The 17,327-nt window shown below is 34.9% G+C and overlaps 1 protein-coding gene across 1 annotated transcript in view; it reads left to right on the top strand.

The window, feature by feature from the left end:
• Positions 1-17,327, top strand: part of LOC122789817 (two pore calcium channel protein 1-like) — a 2,103,677-nt gene that overhangs the window by 1,439,338 nt on the left and 647,012 nt on the right. The gene's annotated exons all lie outside the window — the stretch shown is intronic.

The raw sequence follows: 17,327 nt of genomic DNA, 5'->3' as shown, positions 1-17,327 counted from the left end.
AATTAGATGTTTGCAGTCGGAAGAGAGCAATAGACAGACAGGGCTTTTGAACTAGACATTTTAAGGCCAGATAAAAAGAGTTTATGATACAGCTTCAGGGAATTAAATATTGATCTCACTCTAACAGTGCAGCACAAAGGGTTAAGGCTAACAGCTACTGTCTGGCTGTATGGTATAGTCTGGGGTGAGGGGGTGAGCTTGTGTGATCAAATATAATTTTAGTGAATGCAAAAAGAGTGCGTACTGTTTGGCAAAATTGTGTTTGACAGTGGAGTTTGCTTCTTTCTCCACTGTTGCGCAACCCCAGAGTTGGTATATTCAAGTCTATGAGGTTTGGGAGTGCCCCCGCTACAAAAAAAAAAAAATTGTAGAGTTGTTTGTCGAAGGTGGGTTCCCCCCCCCCCTTCATCAAAGTCTTTGATGAGTTAAGATGAATCCAGTCTGGGGCTGAGCAGCCAAGTGCTCTGGAGTGTGCGGAACACTCTGCATTTAACTTCGACTTAGATGATTGTTCCGCTGTTCCACATCAAACAGTGCTGGATCCGCTTTGTGATGTTTCATTGGCTCATATACCACAATTCATTGTACGAGCCAATCAAGTCACTGCTCCTAAAGCAAAGGGAGCTATTGAGCGTGCAGAGAATTCAGTTAATCACATGTCATTACTAGTCTTCACGCCACTGCAATACCTTCAAAAAAGGTATTGCAGGGACTAGAGAGTGAGAGAGATAATCATTTTAACTTTGAAGATTTTTCAGCATGTTTTTCATCTCCAGACCTGAGGAAACCAGCAGGACACCGTGTCAGGGACTGGGCAAAGAAACCCAGGACAGCTATTCTAATGCATTTGGGTACAGTGACCCGGAGATTAGAAATTGGAAATGGGTGATTGGAGGTCAGTTGCTATGTGCGTACATCGCAGCAGCATACAAAAATGTGCACCCTTTGGATTTACTTTTAATTATTTTATTTACATTCTGTTGATTAGATAGGCAATGCCCAGCAGGGCCAATTTTTAAAGGGGGTCTGGGGAAAAGAAAACATTACAATAATCATGTAACTGTTATTAATACATCAATGTAGCCCAGAATAAGCACAATGCATATATAGGTGTTGTAAATAAAACCTATGCAGAATTTATTTGAATTGAAAGTGTTAGACACGTTCTAGGTTAGTTGTAATCTACTAAGCACTTGGCTCTTCAGTGGGCACCAAAGATTAGTGATGTACTGATGCTAATAGTTCAGTACAGATCATATCTCTCAGCCTCTTACAAGAAATCTGGATAATGGCAAAAATAATGGTGGGACAAAGATAAAAAAATAGGGGCAGATTTTAAACTTAGAAAATTGCTAGGCTAATAGGTTCTGCATTGACATGCATTTTCTGAAGGATATGAAGTCTGAATCTTAAATGTCTGTCATCATTTAGTGACTGCAATTTTATGAGGAGCAGACCAAAAATATGAGGCAAAAAAGTCTCAACATTCTGCAAAAATCTGGACAGCTGAGAGCTATGCACTGATGGTGTACCAGACACCAAACAACCTGAGGGAAAACTAAAAGGATCTACTAAAAGGGCTGTGATTTGCTTTTTCACTTAGGTTGGGAGTAGGATGGTCATGATAATTTTGTTGCTGGGCTTCTGACTGCTGCTGGGAGCTATAACTTAGGATTTTTTGTTCCTGTCTGGCTGTTTGCTGTTGTGGGGTTGTGGACTTGTGTTGCAGCATAGAGGTAAGTAGCTGAACGTGTACACTCTATGGCTCAGACAGGAGTAGGGTTTGTCTGTAAATGTCAAAATCTCAGCATCCGGCTATTTATTTTTTATTCACTTTCCTTATTCCTTATTATTATTATTCCTTATTATTTCCGTTTTTTGAAAATTCTGTGATTTGTCCGGGTTTTTAAAAACCCGGACAAATCACAGAATTTTAAAAAAATAGACGTCCCTATTTCCTCTTTCCTCCACTTTGTGTTTTTTTTTTGATTGGCCCGTATACCGGTATACGAGCCATTCAAAAAATTGCAAAACGGAGCTCTGTTCAATGCAGAACTGCTTGATTTTCAGTATTGAACAGAAGAGGGTCTGCTGTGTGAGTTTTGATTGGCTCATATACCTGTATATGAACCAATCAAAAAAATTGAAAAACGGAGCTCTGTTCAATGTGGAACTGCTTGATGTTCCGCATTGTTCGTAAGCACCAGATCTCAATGAGGAATTTCCAGAGAATGAAAGTCTTGTACAGATTAATATTTTTGCTCAAAATAAAGCACTGTTTATATTAAAACTACCCATATGACTATCAAACTACGCACTCCAAATCACAAGTTGAGCCCAGATGTAAAAGTGAGTAAACATTGCTTATGTTACACCAGAAAGATGGCAAACACACAACATGCATCAAATCATGGGGGTGACCCCATAAATTAAATGGATTGCTGAGAGTCCTTCATGGGAAGGAGATCTCTTTCCTACAACTGTTTTTCCATTGAATTAATTCTGAACTGAAATTAAAAACATTTTAGACAATGAAATTCCAAATGAACTGCATCAAAAACCAAGACACCTCCATGTAAGAAAAAATTTCAGTTAATTTTGTATGTGATGGTCATGTTAGAAAATAACCTCATGCTAATTAAACAAAATAAAATCAGTTTAATCACAATATTTTACTGAACTAGGATTCCATATCTGTTATGGATAAATAATGGAAGGTAACCAAGTATAAAAGTCAACCCTCTCAATCCGTCCCCTCCAAGAATAAGTGCATATGTTTACAGATAAGCTAAGTAGCATTTCAACAAGACAAATATATGCGCTGAAGTGTGTTACAACAAAGGCAATAGTGAAGTCACAAAGGATTCTGAGACTGTTAACAAGTGGACAACTTGGGCACAAAACTTGGAAATCAGAAGAAACCAATAAATTTACTTCAAGTTTGCATAAGTGTATTTGTTCTACAGTTTACTCCCTTTCACTACTACAGCACTTTCCAGGATATAAAGATATGTACGGTTTATCCATCAACTCTGATTTCTCCCTGCACCAGAGGAATCTGAACACTGAGATAAGTACTTTGCCAATAATGTCAACTAAAATACGTAAATACAAACAACAGGATTGTCTTACAGTCCAGAAAACTGCACAAACCTGGGGGGGGCAACTTGAATTAAGAAACAAACAATTATCTTTAGTCAGATAGAAATATGAGATACTGAAACTAAATCTCAAAAAAACATATGCTCAAAAATACAAGTTTCAACTAAATAAGCTTCACTTCCACATGCATAGTAGAAAAACACTCCAGGGCTTATGTTACAGGCACAAAACATTCCTGCCAAAACTTTGACCAAATGACACCACATGTTCATAACTTTCCTTACAACCGGGATAACTTATTAAAATAACATGAAAATCTATAGTTACCCAGCTGCGGACAACACGTGCATGCATTATTGATGCAACCACTTCAGTGAAGTTTGACTAAAGTCCCCTGAAATTACAGTATGACCTAAAACAAGAGTTTTAACAACTTGAAAAACAATCAAAGCATTACTCCAGTAAAAATATGAAAAATTCAGCCAGAAAAATGTCCCAAATACTTTAATACAGAAAAAGCTTTTGAAACTAAAATGAAACTGAAAATCAATGAAAGCATTGCAGGTAGTATAAATGATACAAAATAAATACAGAACTAAATGCCAAAACAGAACTTTCAGAGCAGCCCATTATGTGCTGTATTTACTGTAACATTTTACAGTGCCAGTTATCACAAGACAGTTCTGACATACCGTGACAGTATCATGTACAGAATATGGTACACAGACGTTCGATTGCTATCTAAGCTATATGGTACCTGCCACACATTTACATAGGTACAGTGCAAGGTGTTGAGATAGTGACAAAAATAGACATAGCACAACACTAGAAAATGCATAACAGGTTAAAAAAAAGCTGTTCAATGCGGAACTGCTTGATTTTTTTTTTTTGGTCTTCACCTAGTGTGAAAGACCTTTTGTCCCGACCCGGCCAGTCAAGAATCTGTCGTCCTCTTTTTCGTATAACCAAGTATGGTAACCCTACCCATTAGGCCAGTGGCCTCTTTTGAGGGGGGGACCTTTGTTCATACTGACTTAGGAAAATTGGCCAGTGCACTAGAGACCATCCCCCACTGCTTATGAGCACTAGGTGGCACCAGAGGATTTGTCACTGTTGCTTGGAGAATTCCAAAATGGAGGAGGAAAGTACAAAGGCTGAGATTGCAGTGATGCAGAATACTGAAATATCACAAATAAGAGTCTGTAAAAGAAAATGGTTTTGTTACAGAGTTGGAATAAGGAGATCTGGACACACCTATGTTTTTAATATCTTTATTGAAGTATTACTTGATGTAGGCAAACTTGCATAAAAGAAAAACAACATTGAATTGTTCACAGTTACAAACTTTGTACATCACGTATATTATCTTACATAATATAAAATCTTGCATAATTGGTCATTTTCTGCATTCCCATAAACTTCAGTCCTTCTCCAAAACATTTTTATGCATACATTGTTCCCACAATTTCCATTTTTTCTATGTAATTTGCTTCTAGCTTATTCTAAAGATCTAATTTCCAGTTTTTTATATCCTATACAGTATTCACTGCACATATGGTTGGTTTAGAGACTGATTTTCATTTTCTAGTTATTGCTTTTCTGTTAGTCACCAGAAGTAAGCTTAACAAGACCTTACTGTGTCTAATCAATTCAGATCCTGTATCCCGGCTCAAAAAAAAAAAAAAAATCCCTGGTTACATCCATTCGCTTGCCCAGTATTTCTGACACAGTACTCTTCAGGGAACTTTTAAAAACACATCAAAAATAAATGTTCCTAATTACCTCTTTCTTCCATATCAGACCTCCAACATTTGCTGTCTACTTAGGAAGAATTCTTTGGAGTCTGCTTGAAGTGTAAAAATATGTATGCAAACACTTCCGAGCAAAAATACTAAATTCTTTAAACTTTGTTGTATATTTGGGAGCCATACATATGTCCGCTCATTGTTTCTTTGTTAATTGCTTATCATATCTCTCTTTCCAATGTTTTCTAAACTCCTCTGATTGATTCCTACAGTTATCATGCAATATTTTATATGCTCTACTGATTATCCCCTTTTAACAGCAGCTTCTGTTTTAGGTTCAACTAAAAACTCTGCCAGTTCAGGTCTTTTGCTTAGGATTCCCCTGTCCTGTTCTCTTTGCCTATACTCTGATATCAATCTCTGATAGGGAAGGCCGTCTTTAGCTTGCAGTCCAAATATCTTCTTGTCCTCCTTACATTTTTTTTTACCTTTCTCCCTGTAAATATATGTTTCCAATACCTTGATTCCTTTGGCAGTTTCTTGTAGTAAATTCCAGGCCTCTCGTGCCTATTCTAGTTACCTCTAATTACAGTTATCCCTGTCAGGAGAATCTCCTTTCCCCAGTCCTGTGTTGGCGTAGTTCTTAGAATAGTTTATGCCACTTTATGAATATATTTTTTTATTTCTCCAAGTCTTTTGGGTTTCTAATACCATGACAGGAATGGACCCCATTCCTAAGTCAAAATATGATTAAAATGTATGACTAGACCCCATTCCTAAGTCAAAGTATGTTTAAAGTTCATGAAATTAGTATTGTTTCAGTATTTGATGTTAGCCAGACGTGCTCTTCACAGCACCTGCAGTGTGCCCAGTATTGACTCCTCCTGTAATTCATATGGAGTTCTTCTGTCTGGAAATACTGTTTTTCTTGCATAGTAATAACAATGCATAATTTCTTTCTTATCCTCAATAGTCCACTCTATCATCTTTATGGCTCTTTTTTGTCTATCACTTTTTTGATTATTTGTAATCTACTACTTGCTTCTACAACACTGGGACATCCTTACCCTGAGCCTGGCCTAGCCCCATTGTAAGAATGTTTCCATGTCTTAAAGATTCTACAATGTCATTTTTTACAGTCCTGACACCAGTGTGCCTACCAAGATTGGGCACTTTTTATCATGGGTCTTGTGCGCCCAGCTATATTGTTGTATTTTTTAACCTACTTTTGTCCATGATATGTGCTGTATAAAATACAGTCTCTATGTCAGTGTTATCTTGGTGAGATTTTGTGAGTAAGAGAGTCCACTTCATGAAGTTACTCACCAAGACTTGAGCATGAATTCAGTTCCAGCAGTACTACTTTCCTTTGCTTGATGATTTATCATCTCTCCATTCTGTATGACTGTTGTTGTTCTCCTTAAGGATCTGCTTCTAAAATCCCTCTCTCTCCTTATTTCATGAATTTACTTCCTGCTTCATCATCATCTCTTTCCACTTTGAATTGTAGTCTTCTGCTTGTGTTATGCATAAAAGTCTTAACTATGTAATGTAGCTCTAAAATCCCTTCAAATCAGATAATCCTAAACCACCTTGTTCTATTGGAGGGATCAAATTATCCCATGTGAATCTTGTAGTCTTTCCATCCCAAATAAAATCTTTCAACTCTTAATTACTCTCCACAACTTCTCCTCTGGTTAATAAAAATATGCCTGACCTGTGTACAAAACTAAAGGGACTAAACCATATCCATATCCATAGAAAAGAGCTTCCAGTTTCTCAGTTTTTGTATTATCTTTTGTTTAGTCTCTTCTAATATATATTTAGCTGCCATAACAGAAGCCTTTTACCCCATACTCTTAAATACTTCACTTTATCATGTCCCCATAAATATGGGTATTGCTGAATCAATTCATGTTATGGGTACATAGTTTACAGCTATACCTTTTGTTTTATTTTCATTAATTTTATATCCCAGAAAACCCTGATACAGTCTCAGAATGTTCCACAACACTGAGATGTCCTTTTCTGGTTTTATCAGGTACAAAATAATATCATCTGCAAATAAAGATGACTTTTCTTGGTTGCCATACCAATTCTAGCCTTTAATTTCTGAGTCCCATATTTTCTTTGCCAGTGGTTCTAAATGCAATACAGATAACGAAGGGGAAACAGGGCACCCTTGCCTGGTTCTCCTGTTCAGACCAAACTTATCAGAGAGGAACCCCCCTCACTTTGATTTTCTTCTCCTATCCCTCATACATCTTCTTAAGTAACCTTCTTACTGTATCAAGGAGTGCAAATGCTTCGATTGCCCTACTCATAAAATCCCAGCTTACTCTGTTGAATGTTTTGTCTGCATCAAGGCCCACCAACAACATGGTATTGTCTTTGCATTCTCTTTCCCTTTGGATCATCACTGTTCTATTTTTCTTCTTCTTTCGGCTTTTCCCGGTTAAGAATCTCCACAGCGGATCACCTGTCTGCTCATGATTGGCAGTGGAGTTTTATGGTGTCAAGTTGCCAGCCCAGCTCCCAACCTTCCACGGAAGGCACACACATGCACCCACTCACACCTAGGGGCAATTTAGAGTATCCAATCCACCTACAGCATGTCTTTGGGATGTGGGAGGAAATTTTTGGTTCCCCTCCATAAAGCCACAGTGATCCACCTCTATCAATTTTGACAAAACCTTTGCAATCCTTTTAGCCAGACATAAACATTTTATAATCATGGTTTAAAACTGAAATGGGCCTTTATGAAGCTGAATCTGATGGGTCTTTACTATCTTTACGTATTACAGCAGCCACAGTTCTTTTCCAGTATGTTGGTGGTTCCCTTCCTTTTAAAATACTGTTAAACAAAACCTTTCAGATCTTGTATCACTTTCTTCCCTTCTAGCTTACAAACTTCCACAGGAATACCATCTATTTCTAGAGAATTTCATACATCACCGTTTTATCTCATATTCTCCTAGCTTAACACTTAATTGTTGAGACTCCTATATATCGAGCATTGGCATATTTAAGTCTTCCATAAATATTTCCATTTGTGCTTTTTCTTGATTTCCACATTTCTCTGCTTTATACAAATTGTCATAAAATTTCTGAAATGGCTGTAATGCCTCTACAAGATGTCTGGTTATTTTTCTTGTTCTAGGTGCTCTTTCTATTTTTTGTTGCCTAAGTTGTTGCACAAAAGTTTTTGTGCTTTGAAGTTATTATCAAAAATCAGTTGCTTAACAGCAGTCTTTCTAAACTTGTGCATATTATCTAGGTACTCCCTTATCTTTAGCACTCCACAGTTGTTCCTGTCTTTGTTCTGCGAGATTCCCCCTATTTTGCAATACGTACTTTAACCTTTATCAGCCACTCTAATTCTTATTACTTCTTAACCATATTTCTTTCATTTATTTCTACTCTATTTTTAAACTCTACTTTCTTTTTCTCTCACTCCCTAGCTGTAACTTCTGAAGTACTTTCCAAAATAACTCCCAAATAATTTCTACTACCTATTCATTAAATTCATCCCTTTTTAACAGATAAGTAGGGAAGCACTAGTATCTCATTTTTATTTTATTCATTATTGGCACAAGATCTGAAATAGTTATTGGATGTATGTCAAAACCCTGAATTAAATGCACATTCTGATTAGTCTAGCTTAGTTATTTTTCCTTGGGAAATAATATGTAAATTCTCCCCAAGTTCCTACTACTGAGTGTACATCTACCATACCAAATATTTTCATAAATTTCTCTCTTTTGATATATTTTCCTCTCTAGGTCCCTCTGATTTGTTCTCAGTGTTGCAAATCAAATTCCAGTCCCCACCTTTTAGTAATATTCCCTGCTGAAAGCTGGTTATTTCTCCAAAAAAAATTCTTAAGCTTCATAATAGCATTTTTAGGTGCAATATAAAAAGATGCCAGCATAATAGTCTTCCCTTGCCAGTAGCCCTTTACTACCACAAATCTACCATTATTATCTTTTTTTTTTCCTCTTCTATCACTGTTAGCTCTGCAAGCAATTAATATAAGTACTACTCTTTATCTTTGTCCCTGATTTTCTGCTGAATATCCTTATTGAAATCCTTTCTTTATCAAATTCATGTGCTCACTTCTTTCCAAATGTACCTCCTGTAGCATTGTTATTTGCATTCTGCATTTCTTAATATAATTCAGTATTCCTTCCTTTTTGTCTATACCAGTGAGACCATTCATATTCCATGATAATATGGAAAGAGCTGCCATTATGGTAAGTTATTATTCCCACCTGTTTTATATGACATCTTTTTTATAGGTTCATAGGTAAGTATCAGGCTAACTGCTCTTGTGGGCTATTTTAATCCTAGTCCATTTCCTTTTTTCTGCTCAAAGTAACCTCTACCATTTGGTTATAGATTGGCCTTAACCATCGTGTGGTCAATAATTAGATATCCTAATGAGAATAACTGGGATCGTACCATAGATAATTTGAAGGGACCCTTGTATGGGATAAAGTATTTACAAGCTGCTCTCTCCATTAGTAGTAAGGGGGTGCAGTAAATTTTCTGTTTTTCATCCATAGGTCTAAGTTGTGCTTGATCAATAATTAGATATCCTAATGAGAATAACTGGGATCGTACCATAGATAATTTGAAGGGACCCATGTATGGGATAAAGTATTTACGAGCTGCTCTCTCCATTAGTAGTAAGGGGGTGCAGTAAATTTTCTGTTTTTCATCCATAGGTCTAAGTTGTGCTTGAATATGGACAGGGATGAACTTTGTTTTATGTGGATGGGAAATCTGTTCCACAGCAGTGGTATCCTTTGAGAGCTATACGTATCCCTCCAAACTGTTCTCTTGATGTCGCAGAAGAGGTCTAGATCCCTAGACTAAGTATTTCTGATGCCATTTGACTTGTTGATGTGCAACAAATGCATCAGTAATGGGTCAGAAGATTCCTTACGTGCCAGACACAGGTCAACTCTTAGTCTGTAGAATACCAAGTATAATGATAGGACTTTGAGTTGGTCCACATAGGATATGTTGTTTAGGTCTTGTGTTTTCTTAGTAAGTTATATCTGTGAACATTCCAGTTGTGGCATGTGTCTGGACAGATATGTGCCAAAAGGGGCATTATATTCAGTAATTGACCTAATGGCTAAGTAAAGGGAGACAGTGACATTATTAGATTTTGACACAATCTCTTTTTTTTTTTATAAACTGTACAATATAGAAGGACTTTCTTACAATAGTACACTTGCTAGTCAAAAGTTAGGTCAAATGTCCACATAAAGTTCCCAAATCCCAAACAACTGAGTTAAATCTTTGGGGCATATTGTCAATGTTGTAGTTCCCTGGTGTAGATGACTTCTCAAAGGATACAATAATACATTTTTGGCATTTAGTTTTGGTCCATGATTTTGACACCAGTTAGCCATCCTGGAGGAAGGTGTGTCTTAAATAACTAAGTTAATTGTGAATCCAGTGACTGCTTCTAGCTTGCAGTCATCTGCAAATGTAGTCAGCCAGAGCCCTTTGGTATTGTCTTTTCCTTTAGAGGAATAGATGCCACACAACAGAGGTCCCAGCACAAAACCCTGGGGGGAGGGGCTCCATTCATGACTAGTCTCTTTGTGGATGTAACACTCCCTAGTTTGATTATCTACTTTCTTTCTTTGAGTCAGTTGATAATCCAGTGGGTAAAATAGGGGTTTATCCCCAGTTTATTTAGCTTTTCTACTATGCTTTAGTGGGGAATTGTGTTAAAAGCTTTGGTCAGGTCAAGATATGCAGTGTGTACTGTTTTGCCTTACACCATTGCTTTGGTGACCTTTTCAAAAACAATTCACCAGGTTGAGTAAGCATTACTTAATTTTACTTTTAGATGTCTATTTCCAGCTTTTGTGATGCATGTAACCACTAATGTGTGATATGTTGATCTTTTATACATGTTTCTTGTCATCTACATTTGAACCTTCATCTGTTTTTACAAGACTTTTTGTTTTAATCAACACCCACAAAAACACATTCAGAACACTCCCATAAGTAGTTAGCTTAAAGCAAACACGCAAAACTATGTACATCTTCATATAATGAAGTTTAACCCTTCTAGTAGGAACAATTATCCTAAATAGACAGCTACAAACTCTGGCACTATCTGACCTAAATTTAACATTATTAACGCTAGTACGCATGTTACACATTGTGCTTCTACTTACAGTAATTGCTGTCTCTTTCTTTTTTTAAACTTTATTTCCCTCCCAGATGTGAAAAACATCTTGAATGCTTTCAGAAAACATTAACTTTTAGCTTTAATGAAACCAGCGATCTGAGGTGTCAGTTTTCATCCGATTCGACTTTTTGGGTTGTTGGATCCAGTTTGATCTGACCGTGGCAACATTGCTGAAGCTTACTCCTGACTCCTCCCCTACCCATAATTCTCTCTACTGCACTCAAGTACCTCAGATCTCATTTGCCACCCGAAGCATCAGATGCATTTTCCGAGGGGTCCATGAAAAGATAAGAATCTCTTCCCTTTATTAAAAATTATTATAGCCAAATTTTTTTACCAGAATTGCTATTGCCCTTCTCCTGTCCAACAGCTTTATAGAATAGTTTTCCAATTCTACTGTAGTCAGCAACCATTGACAGTTGCTTAGTTAGTTTTTAGTATTTAGCTTTTAGGATTTGATGGATGATAATAAGGTGAAAAAGGATGCGTGTGTGTGTGTGTGTGTGTGTGTGTGTGTGTGTGTGTGTGTGTGTGTGCATGCGCAAATATATCTTGTTTAGCCTGTAGTTATAGTTTCCCTTGTTTGCTCGTGTGATTGCATTTAGACTTTTAAAACTACGCTAGAATTTTTTCTTTTTTATTATTCATGCTACCTAAATACCCTTAAGGTATTTCTAGAAGTTGGTTGGATTAGTACATATAACCTTTCAGATCATTTATTGTATTTAACTGACTACCTTCTTATCCAAGATGTTGGATAAAGTTCCAGGTTTTAAAAAATGCACAGCCTGTGGGCCCAAAATCCCCCAACAGGAACTGCACTCTTTGTATGTGTATTGCTTGGACATGGTCCATTTGGATATTGAATGTGAGGCTTGTGCTTCCAATGCTACTAGGGCAGTTCAAACCAGGCATGAGAAGTCAGTTCTGAAAGGCTTTCTCCCATCTCAGGCAGGGTCTACCCAATCTGCTGCAACTGCTTCATCTGTTAATTCAGCCTCACCGAGTTAGAAGCAAGACCAATCTAAAACCAAAGAAAAGACAAAAAGAAAAAAAAACAGACAAAAGAAAATGGAAAAGATAAAAAAAAGTCTGATTTATTTTTAGCAATTTTTGCAATGTCATTTGCATAAGTATGTATTATCAGTATTTGTACCTAGTTCATTTTATATCCTCCATTACTTGTCATTTTATTTATTTATTTCTGCCACTACTATATTCATGACTAATGAACATATCACACTGCTATCTGGACATCCTTGTTTTATTCCACACTCTATATTCATATCTTCCTAAGTCCAACCGTTTGTTTAATTTCACATATTTTTTTTCATATATTGATTTAATATGTGATACTTTGTCACTTTTGTTATATCATGCAAAATTCTCCATAATGCTTCATATTGGATATTATCATATGCCTTACCTACATCACCTATCATAACCTTTACTTCTTTTTTTATAAATTATGTCATCAATTACTTCTCTTATTAACCACAACAAATCCTGACTTCCCTTTTCCTTTGTATCATACTCATGATGCTCATATAACCTTTCCATTTTACATTGTATTCTTTTAGCTTTTATTCTCATAAAAAAATTATAGTCCGTATTATTTAACGTTATCCATCTGCAATTTTTAATCTCTTTATTTCATTTCTTATACATAAATTCTTTCAAATCTAATCCATTTCTGAATTTGTTAATATCTGTCTCATTCAAATCCTTTATATTTATTATTTTCTCTAAATATTCATTCTCCTCTTTACTAAATATCTCACCATCATAAATTTTTTCTATGCATTTTTCTCTTTTGCCAAATAAATCTTATACATAGCTCTTATTTCATATATTCCTTCTTGATTTTTAACTTGTTTCCCTTCTTTATTTTTTAATTTTCTTGTTATTTTTTTATCTTTCATTATTTTACATAAATATGGTGCTACTTCCTGTTTTTTCCCCTTGTAAGCAATAGTTTTGCTTATGTGGCAAGTTATTCATTTTTCTTGATTTCTTTTGTATATTTCTCTTTCCTTTTCATATAATAGTCTATCCTTTTTCTTCTAAACATTTAAAAAGTTCCTCACTTAATACTCTGTATTCCTTTTTTCTTTTTCTCTTGACTTCTGCACATTCTAAAAGTACCTTTTTATATATTTTTTAAATTGTATCCACCAAATGGTCCAATTTTCATAGAAGGGTCTCATTATAATACTAATATGATTTTTCCATAATTCTATAAGCTCTTTTCTTTCTCCTGTATCCAGTTCTTTTTCATTATTTTTATTCCTTTTCCTATTTTAATATATTCCTTGTTTTCGTGAATTTTTGTCCAAATAGCTGCACAATCAGAAAATCCAGTATATTTTATTTCTTTGAGTAATTTTTATACTTTCTGATATTAAAAAGTAATCAATTTCTGTCCAGTGTTTATTCTCCCTTATCTTTAATTGTCCACTCCTTATAATTTCTTTAACTATTTTAACATCACACTGCTTCTTTTTATTCTTTAGGTTGCAGTTAAAGTCACCTGCAGTTATTATATCCATAATCACAAACATTAATTAAGTATACTTTTAAACATTGTTTCTCTCTTTTTTTTCTCATATACGTATTAAGCTATAACCCTATATACATACCTTTTCTATCTCATATCAACTACAGTTATTCTCCCTAGTTCTATAATTGTTGTATCTAATATCTTTATATTCTCTTTACACAATATATACACCTGAACAGGTTTCTTTACAGTATTCCAAATAACAGTACCATTCCAAAGTCTTTCTGTTTGCACCCTTTCTTCTTCTTTTGGTAACAGTCTAATGTATTTTAACACTATTATTTATTTGAGCATCTGCAGTTGCACACCAGTAAATAATATTAATTCTCCTCTTCATTTTTTTCATACTGTTCACATTTAAAGCTAAAAGTTTCAGCTTTATTGAATAGTTATATTAAAGATTCTTTTATCTCTTACCTTTCTTATTTTCTGCTACCATAATATTTTTAAACTTTCTTTTTCTTTCTTTAACTCTTTTTCCTATAGATTTTTTCTTGCCTTTTACCGCATGCCGCTCTGACTCTTCTTTACTTGTCTCATCTATTTCTTTTTATTTATATTTCTCTTTAATTTTAAAGGCAACTTCTACATTTTTCATTTGTGGTGTAACTTCCTGTACAACATCCTCTTCTTTCACCTTTTCTTGTATAACTTCATTTACAGTTTCTTTTTTATTTTCCTTTTCTTGTGTCTCTATCTCACACACTAACTGTGAATGTTTTGCATTGCCACATTTTTTACACTTGCATCACATTTCTTTGCATTATGGCCTGTCTGACCACATAATATCTTTTGTGTCACATTCATAATTAAATGATCATTATTTCCAGAAAAATAACCAATTTTAGGTTGTCCTTTGTACTCCACAAACCCTCTATTATCATGCATATTACTAATACTAGGTATATGTGTCACATTGTCATTTTCTATTTTTAAAATGACTCTGCATTCCAGTCCACAGTCCTCCTTCATATATTTTGGTAGTGTCCACTTCTTTAAATATTGTCAACAAATGTTCTTTCAGTCCTTTTGCTTCCATTTCACTTCTAAACTAAATCAAAACCCTTCCTTCTTTGTCTAAAAAAAGGAATGTACAACATATTCTGACCATGGAAAGTCTGTTTTCCTTTTTATTTTCATAAACCCCCAAAAATTTACCATAGACTGCCCAGTTTAAAATATTAAGTCACAAAAAGTTTCTTTGTTCATTAAAATGAAAGCTCTTCTTTAACACCCAGCGGTACGATAACATTGTCCAAACCCCCTTCCTTTTTAATGCTCACCCAAACAACAAATTTCTTCTTTGTTTCCTTTATTCCCTCTCATCTTTGGTGGTTTCTCCTATTGTTTCAGCATAAGTCTTTTTCTCTGGAACTTTCTCTGGATCATTTTCTTCTTCTATTGTCTCCATAGTCTCACTCCAAGATACTGCAGCTCCACTTTCTGGCTCACTCTGGTTTATCGTCTCCTCCAAGTAAACATCCAGCAACCTTCCCAACTGGAGTGTTGAAACAATCTATTTTTTTACTGTTTCTGGTGATTCAAACATATTTTTCTGGAAATTTTGCTCTGAATCCACTTCCACCTCTGTATTCACCTCTGTTTCCTCCCTGACCTCTTCTCCATCTGGAAGATGGTGTTTTCTCTGCTCCCAAATCATATGAGAACATTTCTGGTAGAGATTGTACCATTTCGACTGCATTTTCAACAACTTTCATTTCAATTTCAGCAAATGCTGAATCAGCCATGTTTTCTCCCTGTTCCTCCAGGCCACCTCTAAGCCTGGAACAGGAAGTAATTTGTGTCACACACAAACTCTTCCCCCTACTACCAAGAGAAGTGTTTTTTCTGGTTTATATACATATTATACATATTTATAATATGTACATCTGTTAACATCATTCAATACATTGACATTTGGATTTTAAGTATTCCCCCCAGTCTTTTACCCACAACCAAAACCATATTTTTCCAGTATTTTTGTCAATGTCCATTTTCCATTGTATCTGATATCATTGTCTTTCATTCCATGCAGTCCGTGTTACATAAAATATGATTCTATTCATTTTTTTAGCTTCATTCTGGGATCTTGTCCCATAAAACCCATACTGTAGCGTGTTCATGTGTAACATTTCAAAATTTAAATAACTTTTAATTAAATCATGTTTAAATACTTCTTTCCATCTTTACATAGATTTTGAATTTTCTCACATTAAAAAAAAACATGTTCTGTAGTTTCCAATTCTTTACATTTATTACATATTATATCCTGTTTTCTCTTGTATAGTGTATTTACCCCCACTGGTACTTTTTCTAGAATAACCTCCACAAAAAATCATTGCATTCTTTAAATTCTTTTATAATTTCTGTATCTTGCATTATTGCTTTCTTTTTCTCTGTTTCTTGCTGTTTCCATGGATCCATCAAATAAAAGGATATCATAATATTAACATATTCTTTTCTGTTCTTTTCTATCTTTTTTTTAATTTCCAACAATACAATTTTACTGTAAAATTCCTTCATTTCTTCATTAATAACACTTTTACTTTTTTCATTTGTTTTTCTTTGCAAAATTCTCTGTATTTATAATACATTATTGCTGCTGTCAAATCTTTATTATTTTTCATTATTCCTTTTAGTACTTTATATGTAGAGGCTGCATATACAATCGGATTTATCAGCCCCAATCCCCCTTGTTCATCTTTCATATATAAAAATTCCCCTCTTAACTGGGTTTAGTCTTGACCTCCAAATAAATGAAAACGTTACCTGCATAATTTATTTTCATATTTCATTGGCAACATATAAACATTTGCAATATAAGCTATTTTACGTGTTATTATGCTGTTTATTAAATGTGCTTTCTTTTTGTATGAAAACCTATATGTCTTCCAGAATGTAATCGTCTTTGATTCCTTTAATAACATTATCTCATTGTTCATGTCTGTATTCTGTCCTTCCAGATACCATCCCTAAAGTATCTGTACTCTTTTCATTATATTCCACACCTCATATAATACCTTCATATCTTAAAATAATTTGCTTTCTCTCTGTTTGCTTAAACCATTTTTTTCAACCACGTACTCAATTTTTCATTAATTTTTAACATTCAGACTTTATTCTTTGCTATTACTACTATATCATCAGTGTAATTATACATTATTTGTAAGTGTATCTCCTCCATCATTCTGTATCCTCCCTTACTTGACATTTTACTAACTTCCAATACTACTATGTTCATGATTATAGCGAGGATCATACTGCTTGCAAGACGTTGTTTTACACCACATTCTGTTTTCAAATTTTTCCCCAGTCCAACAGTTTACATTGTTTCTTTTCATATATTGATTTAATCACTTGTAAAATTTCTTTCACTTCTGTTGTATGCTTGTAAAATTCCCCATAATTCTTTATACTGAATACTATCGTATGATTTATTGACATCACCCGTAATGATTTTTTCCACTTTTTTATTAATAATATCACTATTTATTTATTTGCAGTTTGCTTGCCAGGATAGTTCATTGGGCCACAAGGAGCCCATTTTCAATGGAGTCCTAGGGAGAAAAGCTCCAGAAAAATACAAATGCTCAGCATAATGCATCTGAGAATATCCAAGTTCAACTAACTGTGGGCAAAACCTCAATCCAGATTGTAGCCTGCTACAGACCCCTCACCATGCCACAGGATTCCCACTCCTCTT

Source organism: Protopterus annectens, chromosome 1.part2 (assembly GCF_019279795.1).
Source record: "Protopterus annectens isolate FY-2018-M chromosome 1.part2, PAN1.0, whole genome shotgun sequence".
Classification (NCBI taxonomy): Eukaryota; Metazoa; Chordata; order Ceratodontiformes; family Protopteridae; genus Protopterus; species Protopterus annectens.
The sequence above is the reverse complement of the archived record's forward strand: the minus strand, read 5'-3'. Positions and strand labels throughout refer to the sequence as shown.